The following is a 9,591-nucleotide window of genomic DNA, read 5'->3' as shown; positions in this document are numbered from 1 at the left end:
ATTAGAAAGATTATAATCATTAAAAACTGTGTGCCATTGCTGCTGATATAATCAGAGAGAATTAGTTTATTTTTTCCATCGAAATTTTTTATCTGGGTTCCATATCGCATCAGACTGAAAAATTTATGACTATGAATCGTACTTTTTGCATCGTTATTAGAGCAAGATTACAGCGGTATCGTTTTCTCTGCTGTTAGATGTATTACTTTAACTGACATCGGGTACTTCGGCTAGTAAATAATAAATTGGAAGCGAAAAAAGTGCATGTTAGCACAAAAGAATAATCTCACGTTTGTGATTGATTACATAGTGACTTCATTGCAGGTGCTACCGATAAGGCGTGGTCTGTTAGCTGGCTCCAAGTTAATGTCTCTTTTTCGGATTTCGTTGCAAGAGCCACGTTGATATTGATGATGGTAGCAAGGATTTAGTTTACTAAGTCTCATGTCGTTGCAGTCTTCTTTTTTAATTATTGTTTCTAATTCTATCAGTCATATTTTTTTCAATTTTTAATGAATTTTTATTTGATGGTATCTTATTTCTTGTATTGTAAATTTTTTAGTTTTACAACGAAAAATAAGATTACTATAATGCATCGAATTCCGTCTTTTAACTAAAACAATTGGATGTATTTTTTTCTATATTGTCTTTTTAATCATATTTCAAAACTTATCAGTTATTCTTGAATATTGTTTATAAGTACTACTTTTGAGAAAAAGCGATGTTTTGTTTCAAGAAGGAAATAATTAATAATAATTTAAAGAATACTTCTATGCTGATCTTCCTTTTGGGATTCCCTTTCTTCCAAGCAACGAATTACGGTTCCCTGCTACGTATACTGAAGGTATGCCGGAAAATAAAAACTCAGCATACACTCAGTATACGAACAGGTTCCCTTAAAGCATCTCACGATCAGCGTTCTTAGATTCTGAGACCGTAAATGAAGATTAATCTTGTCCTCAGAGTTCTCTGTTGGAAATCTGGAAACAAACAAAAGATAAGGTAAGTTTCAAGTTTTCATTTTTAAAGTAATTACAGTTTACTTAAACGAGAATAAAATATCAGTTATTAAGAATTTTAGATATTGACAATACACCTTTTTAATACTGATAATAAATGCATGCGATTTTAAATGCTTCAACTTACTGAATGATATTTCAGTTCTCTAATTCATTACATCTGTATCGCGCCAAAGCCACTGCAATATTAATATTTATATATTTTCTGTTTTTTTACTTACATTCATTTTCATGACTGCTGTTCGATATTTTGCAGTTAAGAGAGGTTCAACATTGTCTTAAATGCATTTAAGAAAAATAACTGCGTAGTAGTAACTGGAACTGAATTTTTCTCAAAACTGAATTAGTTAAACTTTTAAGCATTCCTGAAATATAAATTGATCGAAGAGATTGTCTTGTATCGAAGTTTGGGTATGATGCCGACCGTATAATCTGGATCGAAATTTTTTATGTGGGTTTCATATCGCATCAGACTGAAAAATATATGACTATGAAATCGTATTTTTTGCATCGTTATTAGAGAAGGATTACAACGGTATGGTTCTCTCTATTAAATACATTTTTCTCAATCTGACTTAACTGGCATCGGGTACCTCCGCTAGCATTTTGAATAAAACTAAATATAATATTTTAATATAAAATTTTAAGAGAAATGCAGTAAAAATGAAGAGCAGGAAAGGAAGGGAAAAAATCTTTTCATTTCACTAAATTAAAACTGAAAGACACAGCTTTCAACCTTCTTACGTTTACTGCAAATGTTCAAATCTAAAAGACTGAACATTCATTTAGACCCCCCCCCTCTCCATTAGCCTAAAGTACGTTAAAATGTATAAAAATATTTACCGTAAGAATACTGCAATATTAATATAAGAATTCACATCGAGAGCCAGTTTGGGGAATAAAATAAAATTTCAAACAAACTAAATCTACACATGGATAAGAATATTTAAATCAGTCATACAGCTAATGTCATCCAAAGTTGTCAAAAAGCGTAATAAGAACAGTTTGCATAAATCCAAATGATGAATGTTCAAATTAAATAGTAATGGCAAATGTGGTTAATATTTCATACATTATTTTTGTATTTAGCCATTTTTTCGAAAATTTTTCGCATATTTGTTTATATTAAATTCTGCCAGGACCAGTGAATTTAAATTTTGATGCAACAGTTATTCAATTTCCTTAAATGAATTCGTTATTTTTTATGTCTTTTATGTGTTGAATACTATTGCAATAATGAATGCCATTTCCCAATTTATTTCTAATAATCAGACATTTGTCGATTAGACAGACTTTCGCCGAGTGATGGCAGAAAACCATTGCTCCTATATATCACCAAACACCAGTTATCAAAGATGCAACATAGAGATTCTTGATGTGGTATCCCATATTCAGATTGAAACACAGTTCCATTTATTTCCATTTCGCCATTTTAAATATCGAATAAATTTAATAATCGAAAAAAAAATCTGAAAGGTTTCAGATTTTAAATTACGACTAAAGGAGCGTTTTTTTAATATTTTCTATGTTACCTTTATTTATTAAACATCATGTTCTTCGCACTTAAACCATAAAATTCAGTTCAAGAGCAATATCGCAAAATAATTTTAAACTGAGCATAGCTTTAGAATTTCCGACACGAAATCTGTAGCTATTTTTTTTTAAACAAATGCCATATTGCTCACTTTAAATCCTTGAGTTTGTTAATCAAAAATTCTTTAAAGATTTACAAAATATGAAATCGATAATGAAACAAATTTCAAATTTGGGCGTCCAGTTGCCCACGGCTCTATGTAGCGTTGTTTTATCACAATGCTAGAAACATACATACATTTATGCAGATTCTTCATTATTTAATTTCTTCAAATATAATACAGGGAGATAGTATTTGGTGGTAACAGTCTGAAAAGTGAAACTGACATCCAGAGCGATTTGGAGCAAAATCGCGAAACGAAAACAATAGTCCCTTAATGACAAAGCCCCTTTGGACTAATAAAAATTCAAATATTAAATACATTTAAACATTGAATGAATTTAAATATCAAATAATATCCACCACGACGAACTTGGTGGTCATTACTCGATACTTAAATTTTATGCTCCTTAATATATCCTTATAGCGGTGTCAATAAAAGTTAGATCCGATTTTAAATTTCACAGAGAGTTGAAATGCTAGCACTATTTAAGAATTTCTATGGGGGGGGGGAGAATAGATTTAAAAGAAAACCATTAAGTTTATGCTACAATGAGCTCACAAGAACAAGCTTACATTTTATTTTTTGGTATTTACAGAAAAATATTATACAGCGGCTCTTCGCATAGACGACTTGTTATAAAAAAATTGCCTGCTTAGAAAATTTTTTATAACTGCAACTATATTAAAACTATATTTTTGAAACTGTAAATTATTTTCTAGTATTTGACAATTTTGTTTTCATGCAAAATGGCGCTTTCAAAGAAGCAATGGACAGGAGGCTATATTTGTGCTTTTTCCGAAGAATATTTAGTTATTAAAAAATGCTACGAAAACCATGATTTTTCGGTATCTAAAGCAAGGGTAAATAATATTGTCAATAAGAAAGGGAAAACGTTAAAGAGAAAATTGTTCAAAATACACATCCAAAGAAGAACCAGAGTGTTTCGAATGTTGCAAAAGTAAGAACTTTAATGTCGAAGGAAAATCTTCGAAGTCAAAGGACAGTTGCATAATCATTATAATGAACAGTTTCTACTGTAAACAAAGTGCTTAATGCTAATTTGAATCTTAAAATGGCGAAATTAATTCAAAGAGAAGAAAAATCTTTGAACATGCACTATAAAAAAAAAAAAAAATCTGTAAGGTTACTAAGAAAACTCATGGAAACTGGGATGCCGTGGGTTATTTGAGCAACAGTAACAGGTGTATTCTTAGTAACTTTACAAGAATTTTGCCTGTAATGGTTACAGATTATTTGCGTGTAATATTACAGAAAGTAATTATGTAAAAAGAACATGTTTTTCTCATGTAAAATCCCAAACGATATATCTGTAATGGTTACAGATTATTTGCGAGTAGTATTACAGAAAATAATTATGTAAAAAGAATATGTTTTTCTCATGTAAAATCTCAACAGATATATCTGTAAATGTTACAGATTATTTGCTTGTATTATTATAGCAAGTTATTATGTGAGTAGAAGATACTTTTCTCACGTAAAATTCCAATGATTGTATCTGTAAAGGTTTCAGATTATTTCCTTCTAATATCCCATTAAGTAATTATGTATATAGAATATATTTTTCATAGGTGAAATACTAAAATATATGTCTATAAAAGTAATACTATATGTTTTGTCTAAAATGATACTTATTATAATAAAATATATTGAAATCAATATGTTTTAAGTAGAATATGCATACAAATATCATTATACAGATATGCAAGTGAATCATAATAGTTTGGCTTTTTAAATTAGCCAATATGACCTCAGAATAGCATAAATTTAAAAGATGTGCTTTCAACAGCATTCAATGTTCTTTTTCAAAAGGTAACATTTCAGAGTATTTTTGCTTTATGAAGAAAAACTTACGTCTGATATTATTGAAAGACCTTTCATATTATCATTTTGATTAATTTAAAAGTTCAAATTGATATGCTACTCCTTACATTAAATCACATGTATATCCTTTACATAAAATAATGGAAAGGCATTTGGAATTTACATTTGCCCTGTAAAATAGCTGAAAAAACAACAGTATGTTTTATTTGCAAGTTTTAGTGTCAATTAATAAGATATTTTCTAGAACTTTCTTTTTAGTAATTTTAGCTAAAATAGACATAAAAAGACATTTTGTGAAATATTTCTATGAAGAACTCAGAACAGCTGTTCTTCATATTTCAAAAATATTATATTCTTTCCTTCCAAAAAATGATTGTTCATACGCTTGAATTACAACGTCCAACTAATCTTTTTATTCTTATCTGCACTCAGTGTTTGTTAACAGTCTGCTATTGTTTGAAATAATAATTGGTAAATGTATAACTTTTTTACCTTACCTTCATATAATTTCCTTTGAATTAATAGATAGAAATCTTTCATTGAAAACCTAATGTCATGCTTTTTGAATAAGCATAAAACTTCACCAACTAACCTTAAAATTTTTAAAGCCTTGCTTCCATTAAAATTCTTAATACTTAATTCAATTATTCCTTTAACAGATTTGTTTAAAAGATTAATACTTCAGTTTAGCTTAAAATTTAATGCATTTTAATTTTACCTATAATTTTTTACAAACATCATATGTAATAAAGCTAAGCTTAATATTTACCATTTAGTATGGTTCAAAGAATCCAGAGAAAGTTTTTCAAAGGGATTTTATACCACAAAAATCGTCTAAAACATGTGCTTCTGTATTAGTCTAGTAGAAATTCGAGTTATTATTATTATTGAATTATCATTTACGTACCTAAAAATATACGATACGCATTAATTCGCATTTTAAGCTTATTTCTATATATTGTGTATTATGCCATATGCACATTTATAGTAAATTACTCTTAATTTGAACTCGGGTAATTGAAACTAAGCTGAATTTTTGAAAAATCTCACTTAAGAAATGTTAATAAATTTTGTTGAGTGAACTTGATTTCTTTACTACTTCGCATATTCAAAGAAGAGGGGTTTATTTTTCTAAATATTTTATATTTAGTTAACTATTTAAAATATGGCTCTCTATTAGTTTTTGTCTTTAACTGTCCATATTATGTGATTTGATAGGATCTGTCCAATACTTTCCAACGCATTCTTTGCTTATCTATATTTGTAAGAGCAGTTTTTACACTCCTTTTGCCCCCTTTTGTGTGAAGTCCCTTTTGAATATCCTCTTTTCCCCCGGGAAAATTCTATGAGTTGTTTGCAATTCATGCTTTGTAAAATACAGTTACAAATGGAATATGTCCTTGAAGGGGGGAGTTAATATCACCATCCCGATTTATCAACAATAAGTTTCAATAACTTTAGATAATTATATATTCATGCATCATTCTAAGACATTATAGTTTATAATCGTTTAAAAAAAAGCAGAAATTTATTTTCAACGAAAAGAAAATTTCTGCCGTTAAAAGACCAAAAAGAAAATTACAAGTACAGCAGCTAGAAACTATGCTATTACTAATTACTAAACCGTAAAAATAATCAGAATGTTTCATCGTATCACATTAACAAATTACTGCTTTCGATTCAGAAGCTGTACGCCTAAATAACTTCTTTGAGATGTTGCACAAGGAAACCTTGCAGTTTTCAGAACCCAGTGGGGCCCTTCTGCCATTACTCGGCATGTAACACGAGAAACGTAAAGTTCGACGAAATTTATCACCTTTCCATTTCTATATCTAGACTCTCAGCATGGAAACTTTGGGGAAATGACTAAAAATAGAAAGACTAATGCATTTCCCTTGCAAACGGCAGAATTTGTTATTGGTTAGATTTGATGAGTGGTATACTTAATACAAAAGTCCTTCCATGAATGTCAAAATGAATCTTTTTTGAAAGGAGAAAATGATGAAATGCTTTGTTATTACATTTAAAAAACTTTTAGGGCAGAAGATTTTCAGCCCAAAGGGCATTAGCCCAGAAGGGCTATTAATTTCATTATGGCATTTTGCATTGAAAACTTTAAATGTCAGTTCACTTTTCAAATTGTTGCCACCAAACATTGCAGCCCTGTATTATATTTAAAGAAGTTAAATAATAAAGAATCTGCATGAATGTATGTATGTTTCTCGCACTGTGATAAAACAACGGTGCCTAAAACCATCAAATTTTAAACAATGTAATCCTCCTCCGAATATGGGCATCTAGTAGCCCAAATTTGGAATTTGGAATTTATTTTATTACCTATTTCATATTTTGTAAAGTATTTATGAGTTTTTAATTAAGAAACTAAACGATTTCAAAGCCAGCAATGGCAAAAATATTGATGCCCAGCGCTCGAGACTGTAATCGGAAATTCTAAAGATATACGCCTTTTAAAATTATTTTGTGATACTGCTGTTGAACTGAATTTTATGGTATAAGTGCAGAGAACATTATATTTAGTAAATAAAAGTAACACACAAAACGTTAAAAAAAGTCCCTCTGAGTGTAATGTAAAATCCGAAAGCTTTCAGATTTTTTTTTATTTAAAATTTTTAAATTTTTATTATGTAAGCATATATACGCTTCCTTGATTGGCTATTTTAAAAGAGGAAAAAATATCATCACAGTAACACAGTACATTCTTAAGTGCGGTAGCCAGATTTAAATTAACTTTTGACTCCAAGTTAATATCACTTGTTTTTCTCCAGATCTAATGAATACGTTTAAGTTTACATAGACTTCTAGGGTATCCATTAGATTCTCTTCCAATATCAATTTACGAAAAAGTTTATTAAAACAAGTTTCAAAATTCAAGTAGATCCTGGTTATTGCCTAGACCTACAAGATTATTCTGTTTAGCACCATAAAACCGCTCTTTAATGCATCGCCAAAAAAAACCAAAAATAAAAGATGCTTGCTGGAATGTTGTTCCCAAGGCCTGACCAGAAGACAAATGGACTGTAAGGATTCATCTGAGTTATTAAATTGTAATTTTTGGCGGGCGAGGAAGGCAAGGTTAACTTGCCTGTTTAACTCTTGTTTTACTTAAACGCATTTTTAAAGCTAATAGTCAGAAATTTGCTCATCAAACATTCTTCGGGAGTGGCTGAATCTATCGGTCATAGAGCCATCTCCTTACTAAGGACATTACCCAAACTAGTATTTAGTGGCCGATATTGCATCAGTAAAGAGAAACTGCACCAATAAGAGAATAAGCTGCACCAGTCATTGCATCCGCGAAAAGGGTGTGAAGCTAACAACATCACAGTTTAGTCTATTGGGAAATCGAACCCACACCTTTGGGTTTGGATTAACAGTCAGCATTCATTATCTACTGGCCCACTAGCGACTAAGAAGTTAAACCAGCCAGTTAAACAAGGGTGCTATAGGAATCTTCTTCTCCCTCACTGCGTGCCTTTGCACAGGTTGTAAATGATAGCACGTCTAGCTCGCAATCGAGAGGTCTTAAGTTCAGAGAAGGGTATTAGTGATTTTCCATCTTTTCTGCCCCGAAACAAACGTAATGACTTTACATGTGGCGCCCGAACTAAAATGCGGTTCGCCACCATCATCAATTGACGATTCTCTTTTTTTTCCAGTCGCTTTTTGATTGAGGAAGAATGTAACGAATTTTCTCCTTTCGTGCTATCCTGGCACGACTGGAAGCACATCCGGTTGGCAAGCGAGATGTCCGAACTTCGAATTCCGGTGAGGGTATTTCTGATTTTTCATGTTTTTTGCTCTGAAATAAACTTAATGATTCTGTAAGGGAAGTTTTTTTGTGAACAGAATTTCTGGAATATTAGTGTAAACCATAAAAATCTTCATATAGTCTAAAATATTCATGTACACCCAAAGAATGAAAAAAGGAATGGTTTTTATTAATAAATATTCTTTAATGACGGTGTAAATCACACATTCAAACAAGGGAATATGTTATGTGGACAAAATCACTCTGTCACGTTTTGGTTTAAAGCAAGAACATATTCGTGTATATAAAATGTCTATAATGTTAGTGCACATTCCCGGCCACTATATTTTCCCTAATTTGTTAGCTTAAAGGCTAAGCCTCGAAATTTAAAGACTACCCTCACAACAGCACCCCGAATTTTGTCCACAATCATGACTAACTATAGTCATCACACTGACGTTCATGTAAAAAGAGTTAATGAGACTTAACAGTAAATTTTTAACTGAATGCTGGAGGTTACCATGCGCTTTTAAAGTAATATTAGTGTAAACCATAAAAATCTTCATATAGTCTAAAATATTCATGTACACCCAAAGAATGAAAAAAGGAATGGTTTTTATTAATAAATATTCTTTAATGACGGTGTAAATCACACATTCAAACAAGGGAATATGTTATGTGGACAAAATCACTCTGTCACGTTTTGGTTTAAAGCAAGAACATATTCAATAACAATAAGTGTAAAATCACATTCATAACCTTTTTTAAATTACCTCATTACAAAAAAGCATTTGACTGTTGTAATGCCACATGAGTTAAAATATTTTAAGTCGTTATTTTAACCAATTCATTAAAATATTTTATTAATTTATTAATCTGAAAAATTAACAAATGAAAAAAATGGGCCTGTCATTTTTAACAAAAAATATTAACTAAAATAAATTAATGAGCAATTAGGCACTTTGTTCATGTTTTAATTTAGAACAATGGTAAAATTCTTTTTACGTGTAACCCCAATTTATTATGAAAAGAATAATAAGTTCTCCTGAGTAGGAAACAAACGCGGCTGGTAATGAATTGTCATTATATTTAACCCAGCGGGGCTTTTTTTATTGGTGGAAACAGTTGTGACAGGAGCTTTTTACTGCCACCCACCAATAAAAGTGACCCCACTTACTTCCTGGTCAGTGTCACGCAGAGCTTAGCAGGTCGAACTCTGCTTCTTATTGGTCAGTAGCTTTAATACATGTGTCTCATGTTTCTG

General features: G+C 30.7%; 1 long non-coding RNA gene across 2 annotated transcripts in view; it reads left to right on the top strand.

Moving 5' to 3' along the window:
- Positions 1-396: 396 nt before the first annotated feature.
- The window catches only part of LOC118202643 (uncharacterized), a 143,428-nt gene continuing 134,233 nt past the window's right edge, over positions 397-9,591 (top strand). Inside the window, exons 1-2 of one of the 2 annotated variants that reach the window (XR_015044445.1) lie at positions 397-1,002; positions 8,236-8,344. This is a non-coding gene — a long non-coding RNA (uncharacterized LOC118202643). The remainder of the gene's footprint in view (positions 1,003-8,235; positions 8,345-9,591) is intronic. The other variant, XR_015044446.1, reaches the window with a different exon arrangement.

This window comes from Stegodyphus dumicola, chromosome 12 (genome assembly GCF_044657685.1).
Source record: "Stegodyphus dumicola isolate Sdum_Otavi_A_Nest chromosome 12, ASM4465768v1".
Taxonomy (NCBI): Eukaryota; Metazoa; Arthropoda; class Arachnida; order Araneae; family Eresidae; genus Stegodyphus; species Stegodyphus dumicola.
Note: the sequence above shows the minus strand (reverse complement) of the source record. Positions and strands in the feature narration are given on the sequence as shown.